Below are 10,689 nucleotides of genomic sequence, written 5' to 3' on the forward strand. Positions count from 1 at the left end.
TTGCCTGAGGATGTTGTGAAGGCTAGGACTATAACAGGGTTTAAAAGAGAACTGGATAAATTCATGGAGGTTAAGTCCATTAATGGCTATTAGCCAGGATGGGTAAGGAATGGTGTCCCTAGCCTCTGTTTGTCAGAGGGTGGAGATGGATGGCAGGAGAGAAATCACTAGATCATTACCTGTTAGGTTCACTCCTTCTGGGGCACCTGGCATTGGCCACTGTCAGCAGACAGGATACTGGGCTGGATGGACCTTTGGTCTGACCCAGTGTGGCCATTCTTATGTTCTTATGCTGCACCATGCCGTCCCCACCGATCCTCTGAGCTCCGACAAGGACGTGGGACACTGAAAAAGTGAAGAAGGAGGGGGGGACATCTGTCTCACCAGAGAGGACTAGTTTGAATCCACTTTGGGAAATGAAATCTCACGTCTAGCAGGTGTGTTTATTTCAGCTGAGGGGTCTGATAGTCTTTGCCAGCACCAAGCCCCATTCATCACCGTGCCTGGCAGGGAGATATATTTGAGTTAGTGGAATCAGTAATGAACATATGGCACTAGAATTTTGATCCTTCCTGCTGCAGATAATTACTGGCTTCCCCCCTGCCCCAGTAAGAAACCAGAACATATGGAGCTTACAGGCCAAATTCGATAATTCCGATGTGACAGGCTTCAGAATAAATATCTCCAAATTAGTGCTGGAATTGCTCGTTTAAAATCCCTGACATCAATAAATAATGAACGGGGAGGATGTTGTGTGTTAAAATTCCCCAGATAAAGAAAAATGAACTTGTTCACCTTTCTGTAGCTGCAGCCTGGGAACACGTAAACCTCATTGAGTTCCTAGGTTCGGGTATGTCTTCTCTACAGAGACAGGATTGGCGTAGCGACCGTGTAATAACTGTGCCACCTTTACTCTATAGCAGAGACGCGACCTACACCGATGGAAGAGGTTTTCCCATCGCTGTCGGAACACCATTTCCTTGAAGTATGCTAGCTACATTAACGGAAGCATTCTTCCAGAGACCCAGATGCATCTAAGCCTGGGGCTGGGTCGGCATAGTGACATCGGTCAGGGCAGTAGTTCTGACTGACGAAACTATGCCAAAATAGCTTTTACTTGTAGACCAGACCTTAGGTTCCTCCAAATCTATATGCAAGTCACTGGAGTTTGCGGCCCTTTCTGTCTTTGCCCCTTCTGTTATTTAACGCACGGGGCTCTCCGCATAAATCCAGCTCTGAGCGCCGGTGGAGTCACTCTGGATTGATGCCTGTGTAACAGTGAGAAGACACTGATCCATTTGGGGCAGATGTAAATGGCTTCACAAGGTGCGAGGCAATGGAGACTCATACCCACAGGTTTACCTAAATGCCCAACTAAACTGGCGAGTGTGCATATGCACCATTGCCCTCCACGGGGTAGACTCAGAACTACTCACCTATGAGTCATAGGTCCTATACTGCTAGTGTGATTCTCCTTTAGGTGGGGCTTGTGCAGTTAACAATAGTAGCTCTTCTTTACATTCCTCCATTCCAGCCTGGCCAACTGTCTGCATTTCCTCCCCTGCTGCCACATCCCCATCACATCATGGCACCGGTTCCCCTTCTCCCACTGCATGTAGCACCTTCCTCCCCCTCGCTCACGCTGGCTCCAGCTCCCGCAATTGCTTTTGCAAAATGTGAGACAATCCCAAGCCAATTCCATCCCTATGAGCTAACGCTAGCTGTCTGATCACTGGCTGAGTTGCTCGTGATGTCCCTCACCCACCTTCTAGCTGCTCTTAGCCATTTTGAAATCAACCTAGGTAGCCAGCTGTTAATCCCAGGGGCCCTACCTATGTGCCCTGCTCTTGGATTGAACAGCTCAGATTGGCAGGAGGTCAGATAAAGCCCATCCTGTGTCCCAGCGTGATGCTGTGGGCAGCCTGGGGTGGCCCAGGGACGTTACATTCAAGCCCTGGGTTTGTCAGCAGGGTCCTGTCAGTTTATGGCAAGATCTAAAGCATTTTTTCTCCTTCCATAACAAATCTCGGGTAAATGAAATGTTACCGCTCCACAGAGCAGTTTGCTGCAGGGCAGAGGGGCGTTTAACATCTGCTTTTCATTTGAAATTGTTTTTCTTGTGTGAGCGCCTCTTGCTGATATCTTTCATATATAAGATGGAGCACCTCAGGCAGCTGAGAAACAAGAAACACACAGAAATCACAAGTGTGTACTCCCCACCCCGGCACATACATATCACATACTTTTCCACGTACTTGTGCACACAGAAACACATACATAACGCACACAAAATTCATACATGCACAGATGTGCAATATGGATCCCCATCAACAAATGCTCACGCACGCACTCATATGTGACTCATCGTCACACACGATTCACACACGTGCAATCACAGAGATCTCAGCTCTTCTCAAATACACAGTAGCATTCTACACCAACACACTTGTGAGCATTAGCATTTGGGTCCATTCCTGTAGAACACTGTTGTATTTTTATTTCCATAATGAGAAATGATCATCTGGCACCATCACCTCCCATATGCTGAAAATCACAGGTAAATGAGAAACAAGTTTGTTCTTATCTTTCAATGTCCTGTCTTCTTAAAAATATATAACCCAAAAGTCACCTTTGCAATTGCACCCTTAATTTCTCGGTATCTTTCATGCACAATGATATTTCAAGCTTTACCCACATTCACCAGTCAAAATCTCTCTGAAATTAGTTTCCTAGGTAATCAGCACAAAAACACCATTTTAAACCAACTGCAGGAAACTGCAAGGAATAAAACAAATGAATGCACATCATGCCCTATATATCAGACGCAGACAATTCATAACGCGCCCTCGGAAGGAGCTGGCGCCCTTACTAAAGAAGAGCTGGATAGCTGCCCATGACGCTGGTACAGCAGGGGTCCTGCCATGCAGGGGGCACTTACTGCAGGTGCATTGTGGTTTCCCGGTAAGGGATAAACTCAAGCAGGGACGAGCTGCGTGGCTTCATGGATGCAGAGAGGCTGTGGGAAGGAGAAAGCTTTGCTCACTTTCATACGGCTCTGTAAGAGCAGGTGAAGGCAGACAGAGATTGTAAGAACTCAGGAGCATCTACACGTAAACTGTAAGGAGGCAGAGCTCTGTCAAGCCACCCTCTTAGCAGGAGTGAGAGCCCTGCATAAAGCTGCCAAGTGAGTGTTTCCAATTCATCATAGCAAGTATGGCTGGTCAGCAACCCCTGACCCCCCGTTCCCAGATATACAAAGGAATGTAACCCTCTGGTCAGAGGGAACTAAGGGCAGAGCTAGAGAGATTCTGCAGGGATTCCTCCCAACACCCTGTCATGTGCAATGGCAAGGAATTGCAAAAAGCATCACTTTCCTCCAGCACGGAACAAGGAACTTTAGTAGAACATAGAAACCAGCTAATCTCACTCTGTTTCTGTGCAGTGTTCCCCAGCCCAGCTCCTGCTTGGCTTCCTGCTACCTAAACTGCACACACACAGCCAGGCTTGGAGAGAAAGTTCAGACTTGGATTTATTATCACTGTAACTGTTCATTTGTACAGTAGCAGTGCCCAAGAATCCCCATCATGGACCAGGATGGTGACCTTCATGGCACCAAATTCTGTACAAAGACAGAGCAAAAAGCTTACAAAATATAACACGAGACAACAGATGGCAAAAGAGGGAAAGAAGGACACAAGGAAGCAAGGAAACAATACTTCACACAACACACAGTCAACCTGTGGAATTTGCTGCCTGGGGATGTTGTGAAGGACACAACTATAATGGGGTCAAAAAAGAATGAGATAAGTTCCTGGAGGACAGGTTCATCAATGGCTACTAGCCAAGATGGTCAGGGACACAACCCCGTGCTCTGGGTGTCCCTAAACTTCTGACTACAAGGAGAGGGGACTGGATGACAGGAGATGGATCATTCAACGATTCCCTGTTCTGTTCATTCCCTCTGGGGCATCTGGCATTGGCCACTGCTGGCAGACAGGACACTGGGCTGGATGGACCTTTGGTCTGACCCAGTGTGGCCGTTCCCATGACAGGCAGTAGGCTCAGTGCAAGAGCAGCCTAACCATTGTCAAGTTTTTTAGAGGCCTAGTGGCAAAGTGAGCATTGCAAGGAGGGATCTGAAGATGGACCACGAGGTAGCTCTGTGGATGCTCACAAGGAGCCCATCCCAAGCATACGGGGCAGCCTGGGAGAAAGCACAAAGGGGCTTGTTTGAAAATGTGGGCAAAGGAGGCTGGACTCATGAGGAGGTGGGAGCGGGTGTCTCGGCAGTGACTGAGAGACGCTTGGTAGGTGAGGACAGGCCATGGAGGGCTTTGAGCGTGAAGTCACCTACATTGTGTTCGATCTGGGGAGCAGGGAGGAGCCAGTGGAGGGATGCAGAGAGGGGTGATGTGATGGGACTGACGAGCCAGCAGAATGACCTAGGGAGCTGTGCTTTGAATGGATGTAAGTGGAACAGGGCAGGGTTTGCCTTAGCTGGAGCCATTCCCCTGCACTGCATTTCAGCCAGGCCTAAGCCTGCTTTGTGCTGCTGATGCAGAGCCGGTGCTAGCCCATGTGGGGCCCTAAGCATGGGGCAGTGGCAAGCGAATGGGTCCAAGGACCTGGCCCATGGCCTCCCTACGCCAGGGCCTGAAGACCTCTCCCCTCCTGGCTGAGCAGGTGACAGGCCAGGCCAGGGTTAGCAGGGAGACAGCTTTCAGCACCATGGAAAGCAAGGGCCCTACTGCAGACTGAGTCGCTTATTTCCTCCCGGCTGGGATTTCCTCTAGTTTCATCAGCACTTCGATCCCCTGACGACGGGAACCCTGAGGACAGATGATGCGAGACACCCATCTTATTTCGCAGCCTTCTGGGGGAAGGGGCTGGGCTGGGGGATGGTGGGTCAGGGGGTCTTTTACTGTCCTCCTGTTAGCTCGTGGCTAGTTATTAACACGGCAGGTTGGGCAGCCCCTTATGGTACGTGGTGTATTTACTGGACACAGTGAGTTTGCAGAGGCTTTTATAATAGAAATACTGGGCGAGAGTGGACAGCCTATTTCCTGCAGGATGCAGTGAGAAGAGCAATATTGCTTGTGTGATTGGGGCAGGGGAGGGTGATTGTGGGAACTGTGGGATAGGAAGGCAGAGGAGAAATCAGCGGATGGATGCTCTGCACTGTCAGCAAAACCGCCTGTTCTCTCCCACCTTCTGGCACATTCTGGTGAATAAGTTTTAATCTCTTGCCTATGCATTTCCCTGGCCGAATGACAACTGGTGTTGAGTCGGGGGGTAGGAGCGGTGATGGGTATTAGAAGGGTGCGAGGATCTTTTGACCCCTGGGCCCGGTGGGTTGATACTAGGAGTAAGGGGAGCACACTGAGCAAAAGGCAATTTCGGCTGGATCTCCAAGAAAGCTTTGGGAAGATTTGTGCCAGTGTGGGGCATCCTGCCAAGAGAGTCCTAGGTCCCAAGTTCGGAAGGGACCACTGTGATCATCTCGCCTGACTCCCTGTAGAAAAGACATGGGTCTTTGCTGTGGCTGAGACGTTAACCTGAGCTCTCCAACGCCTGCCAGAAGGAAACATAGAATCACAGACCTGGAAGGGACCTCGAGAGGTCTCTAGTCCAGTCCCCTGCACTCAAGGCAGGACTAAGGATTATCTAGCCCAGTGCTTCTCAAGCGATCTGATGTGGGGGACCGGCATTTTTTTTCCCAATGTGCGTGCAGACCGGCAGCCGACGGCTCGCGGACCTGCACCGGTCTGCAGACCACCACTTTGAGTAGCACTGATCTAGACCATCCCTGACAGGGGTTTGTCCAACCTGCTCTTAAAAATCCCCAATGGTGGCCATTCCACAACCTCCCGAGGCAATTTATTCCAGTGCTTAACCACCCTGGAAGTTAGGAAGTTTTTTCCTAATATCCAACCTAAACTGCCCTTGCTGCAATCTAAGCCCATTGCTTCTTGTCCTGTCCTCAGAGGTTAAGAAGAAAATTTTTTCTCCCTCCTCCTTGTAACAAACTTTTATGTACTTGAAAACTGGTCTCAAGGCAGAGGCTGTTTCAGAGGTCCGTGTCTGTGTACGTGCCGCCCACTTTCCTCCCACCTCCGCTCAGGAGGCGTCTGGCTCTAGTGAGGATCAGGGCGCCTGGAGTATGAAACACGCTGCATCCAAGACCGGCCTCATTTTGCCAGGCAGTGGGAATCCCGAGGGGGGACAAATTCAGATTGCCTGGACGTTGTCTGGCATTTGAGCTCTTGATTTTACATCTTTAGTAGCCTTTGAATATAGTTTTTTGTACGTCATTTTCTAGAGTCAAGGGACCTGCACACAAATCTGGGAGTCTGATTTCCAGGCCTGTCTCTCACTCCTGGCGTGACCTTGGCCTTGTCATTTCCCCAATTGGTGCCTCGGTTTTCCCTATCTGTAAACTGGGGATAATGAACTTACACTATTAAAAAGTCTGCCTGTAAGACAGCAGTATCTGAGAAGCCACAGATCTTCCCCCTGAGGCCATAGCTGTGTGGTATCTGAGGGCAAAGGCCAGTTAGTCGTTGTTTAATGGTGACCGCTGTGCTTCATGGGGAGATGGGAGGGTTAATTAGCTAATGTCTGTGTTGCACTTTGAACACCCAAAGCACTATGCGTTAAGTGCTGAGTGCTGTTATTACCAGCTCCATCCCTTCTTGTGCTGAGCGTGGCAAACCCCACACAGCGCCTACGGGGTCGGCCCAGAAAGCGGGGTTCTTCACTCGCCTGTCACTCGAGGCTCTCTCCCGCTTCTTTGCTGGCAGAGCCGCGGGCTCGCTTGCCGCCGGAACTAATTGTACCAATTAGCCCGCCCTCGTCTGTGCAGGACCATCGCTGTCTACACTGTATAATTTGGACCTCAGCGAGACAGGTACCATTTATCTGGGCCGGTGTGTGATGTACTGCCCGACAGCTTCCACAAAGGCGGCGAGTCTGGCTGCAGGACTCACTCTGACAAGCAACTGCCACCTCTTGGAGTGCGCAGGTCCCTTCCCAGCTAGGGCCCTCTCTGCCTCTGGCAGGTGGGAATGCGCTGGCTTTCCTATCTGCCGGTGCTCACCCGAGAGGTTAGCAAAGGGCAGCTGGCCTGGTCTGACATGAGGCTCTCTAGCTGGGTTGTTGCTGGAGTATCTCGTTCTGCGCTGCATAGTCTTGTTGCCTTATTTTGCATTTCTTTGGCCAAGCCAGTGACTCTACCCTGGACACTCGGTGACGCCCATCCATCCTCAGCCCCTCAGCCGTATTCTGCGCTGCGTCCCTGCGTGGCCTGAATGTGACCCTCTGCAGGAGGTCTTTTGAAGACACTCCATCTTTCTTGCTGGGTGATCCACTGCTGTAAGTGCATCACTCAGTGGCCGGCTCCCGAGCAGCTTGGTCTGATGGACAGAGCAATGAACGAGAAGCTAGAAACACACGACATTTAGCCCTGCCTCTGCCAATAACTCGCTGTGCAAGTCAGTGCCCCTCCCGGTGCTCGAACGTGGCCTCTGCCCAGCCAGCTATCCCAGCACGTGACGACCCTCCCCACGCCACGCACGGTGTTCCCCGAAAGCACAGGTCCAAGCGGTGGGAGCGGATTGCTGTGGGAGTCGCAGATGAGTCCCATCACAGCGTGTGGAGAGGAGCAGCTTCCGTTCCAGCTGGCCAGCAGCGTGCAGAAAGTGGACCAGACAGGCCATTTGGCCAGTGGCCAGTGCACTGTTGGCTATCACTTGGAGGACTGCTTGAGTGGTTGGCCTAATCCCCATTCACACAGTCACCAGGAGGGTTCAGAGTTACCCAGTTAATTTCTACCTGTCCATAAACCCGCCGCCAGGGTTCTCTGTTGTAACCAGTCATAAAACCACTAGGGTGTGGATACAAAGACCTCTGCGGACACATGTAGGCTGTTAGCCAGGTCCATGAATGCCCATTTCTCCAGTACGGTCACCCCTAGGGGCCTCCTAGATCATCCCTGTGCCTTTGTGTTCGGTCCAGATGAGAAGAGGCAGCCAGGGCCCTGGGATGATGGGCTCCCATCAGCCAAGGAGCTGGGGGCTGCTATGAGCTGTCTGTGTGTCCCCCACCAGGCAAAGAGAGTGGCTGAAGTCTGAGCTGGAGGCGAGGAGCACATGGAGTGCAATGGTTGGGACTTTGTTGGGGAGGAAGGGATGTAGGCTCTCGGGCAAGCACAGTGGGGGCAGAGTTCCCCCTCACTGCTGAAAGCTGCATCTCCACGACTTGCATGACCCCAGGGCTCTGCACTGACTTGACAATGAGGGGTCCTTGCACCCTTAGCCCTGGTCTACACTAGGAGTTGAGGTCGAATTTAGCAGCGTTAAATCAATTTAACCCTGCACCCGTCCACATGACGAAGCCCTTTTTTTTTTACTTAAAGGGCTCTTAAAATTGATTTCCTTACTCCACCCCGACAAGGGGATTAGCGCTGAAATTGGCCTTGCCGGGTCGAATTTGGGGTACTGTGGACACAATTAGATGGTATTGGCCTCTGGGAGCTATCCCAGAGTGCTCCATTGTGACCGCTCTGGACAGCACTCTCAACTCAGATGCACTGGCCAGGTAGACAGGAAAAGGCCAGCGAACTTTTGAATTTCAATTTCCTGTTTGGCCAGCATGGCAAGCTGCAGGTGAGTGCAGAGTTCATCAGCAGAGGTGACCATGCAGAGCTCACCAGCAGAGGTGACCATGTGGAGTCCCAGAATCGCAAAAGAGCTCCAGCCTGGACTTAATGGGAGGTACAGGATCTGATCACTGTATGGGGAGAGGAATCCGTGCTATCAGAACTCCGTTCTAGTTTTCAAAATGCCAAAACATTTGTCAAAATCTCCCAGGGCATGAAGGACAGAGGCCATAACAGGGACCCAAAGCAGTGCCGCATGAAACTTAAGGAGCTGAGGCAAGCCTACCAGAAAACCAGAGAGGCGAACGGCCGCTCCGGGTCAGAGCCCCAAACATGCCGCTTCTATGATGAGCTGCATGCCATTTTATGGGGTTCAGCCACCACTACCCCAGCTGTGTTGTTTGACTCCTTCAATGGAGATGGAGGCAACACAGAAGCAGGTTTTGGGGACGAGGAAGATAGCTCACAGCAAGCAAGAGGAGAAACCGGTTTTCCCGACAGCCAGAAACTGTTTCTCACCCTGGACCTGGAGCCAGTACCCCCCGAACCCACCCAAGGCTGCCTCCCGGACCCGCCAGGCAGAGAAGGGACTTCTGGTGAGTGTACCTTTTAAAATACTATACATGGTTTAAAAGCAAGCATGTTTAATGATTAATTTGCCCTGGCATTCATGGCTCTCCTGGATGTACTCCCAAAGCCTTTGAAAAAAGTTTCTGGGGAGGGCAGCCTTATTCCGTCCACCATGGTAGGACACTTCACCACTCCAGGCCAGTAGCACGTAGTCAGGAATCATTGCAGAACAAAGCATTGCAGTGTATGTTTGCTGGCGTTCAAACAACATCCGTTCTTTATCTCTCTGTGTTATCCTCAGGAGAGTGATATCATTCATGGTCACCTGGTTGAAATAGGGTGCTTTTCTTAAGAGGACATTCAGAGGTGCCCGTTCCTGCTGGGCTGTTTGCCTGTAGCTGAATAGAAATCTTCTTCGCTGTTAGCCACGGGGAGGGGGGAGAGATGAGGGGCTAGCCACGTAGTGGGGGAAGGCAAAATGCAACCTTGGAACGAAAGCACATTTGCTATGTTTGTAATGTTAACAGCAAGGTTTACCGTGAAAGAGTGTACCCATTGCTCTATAAAATGTGTCTTTTTAAATACCACTGTCCCTTTTTTTCTCTCCACCAGCTGCATGTGTTTCAAGGATCACAGGATCTTCTCCTTCCCAGAGGCAAGCGAAGCTTAGAAGGCGAAAAAAACACATTCACGATTAAATGTTCTCTGAGCTCATGCTGTCCTCCCACACTGACAGAGCACAGACGAATGCGGGGAGGCAGACAATGTCAGAGTGCAGGAAAGCACAAAATGACCGGGAGGAGACATGGCAGGCTGAAGAGAGGGCTGAAGTTGAAAGGTGGCGGCAGCATGATGAGAGGAGGCAGGATTCAATGCTGAGGCTGCTGGAGGATCAAACTAATATGCTCCAGCGTATGGCTGAGCTGCAGGAAAGGCAGCTGGAGCACAGACCGCCGCTATAGCCCCTGTGTAACCAACCGCCCTCCTCTCCAAGTTCCATAGCTTCCTCACCCAGACGCCCAAGAATGCGGTGGGGGGGCCTCCGGCCACCCAGCCAAGCCACCCCAGAGGATTGCCCAAGCAACAGAAGGCTGGCATTCAATAAGTTTTAAAGTTTTAAACTTTTAAAGTGCTGTGTGGCCTTGTCCTTCCCTCCACCACCACCCCTCCCAGTGCTTCTTTCTTCCGCCACCCCTCCCGGGCTACCTTGGCAGTTATCCCCCTATTTGTGTGATGAATTAATAAAGAATGCATGAATGTGAAGCAACAATGACTTTATTGCCTCTGACAGCGGTGATCGAAGGGAGGTGGGGAGGGTGGTTAGCTTACAGGGAAGTAGAGTGAACCAAGGGGCGGGGGGGTTTCATCAAGGAGAAACAAACAGAACTTTCACACCGTAGCCTGGCCAGTCATGAAACTGGTTTTCAAAGCTTCTCTGATGCACACCGTGCCCTTCTGTGCTC

General features: G+C 51.0%; 1 long non-coding RNA gene across 1 annotated transcript in view; it reads left to right on the plus strand.

Annotated features, from left to right (window-relative positions):
• Positions 1–10,423, plus strand: part of LOC142071982 (uncharacterized) — a 32,286-nt gene extending 21,863 nt beyond the window's left edge. The window contains exon 4 of the long non-coding RNA XR_012668265.1: positions 9,839–10,423. This is a non-coding gene — a long non-coding RNA (uncharacterized LOC142071982). The remainder of the gene's footprint in view (positions 1–9,838) is intronic.
• Positions 10,424–10,689: the final 266 nt, after the last annotated feature.

Source organism: Caretta caretta, chromosome 5 (assembly GCF_965140235.1).
Source record: "Caretta caretta isolate rCarCar2 chromosome 5, rCarCar1.hap1, whole genome shotgun sequence".
Classification (NCBI taxonomy): Eukaryota; Metazoa; Chordata; order Testudines; family Cheloniidae; genus Caretta; species Caretta caretta.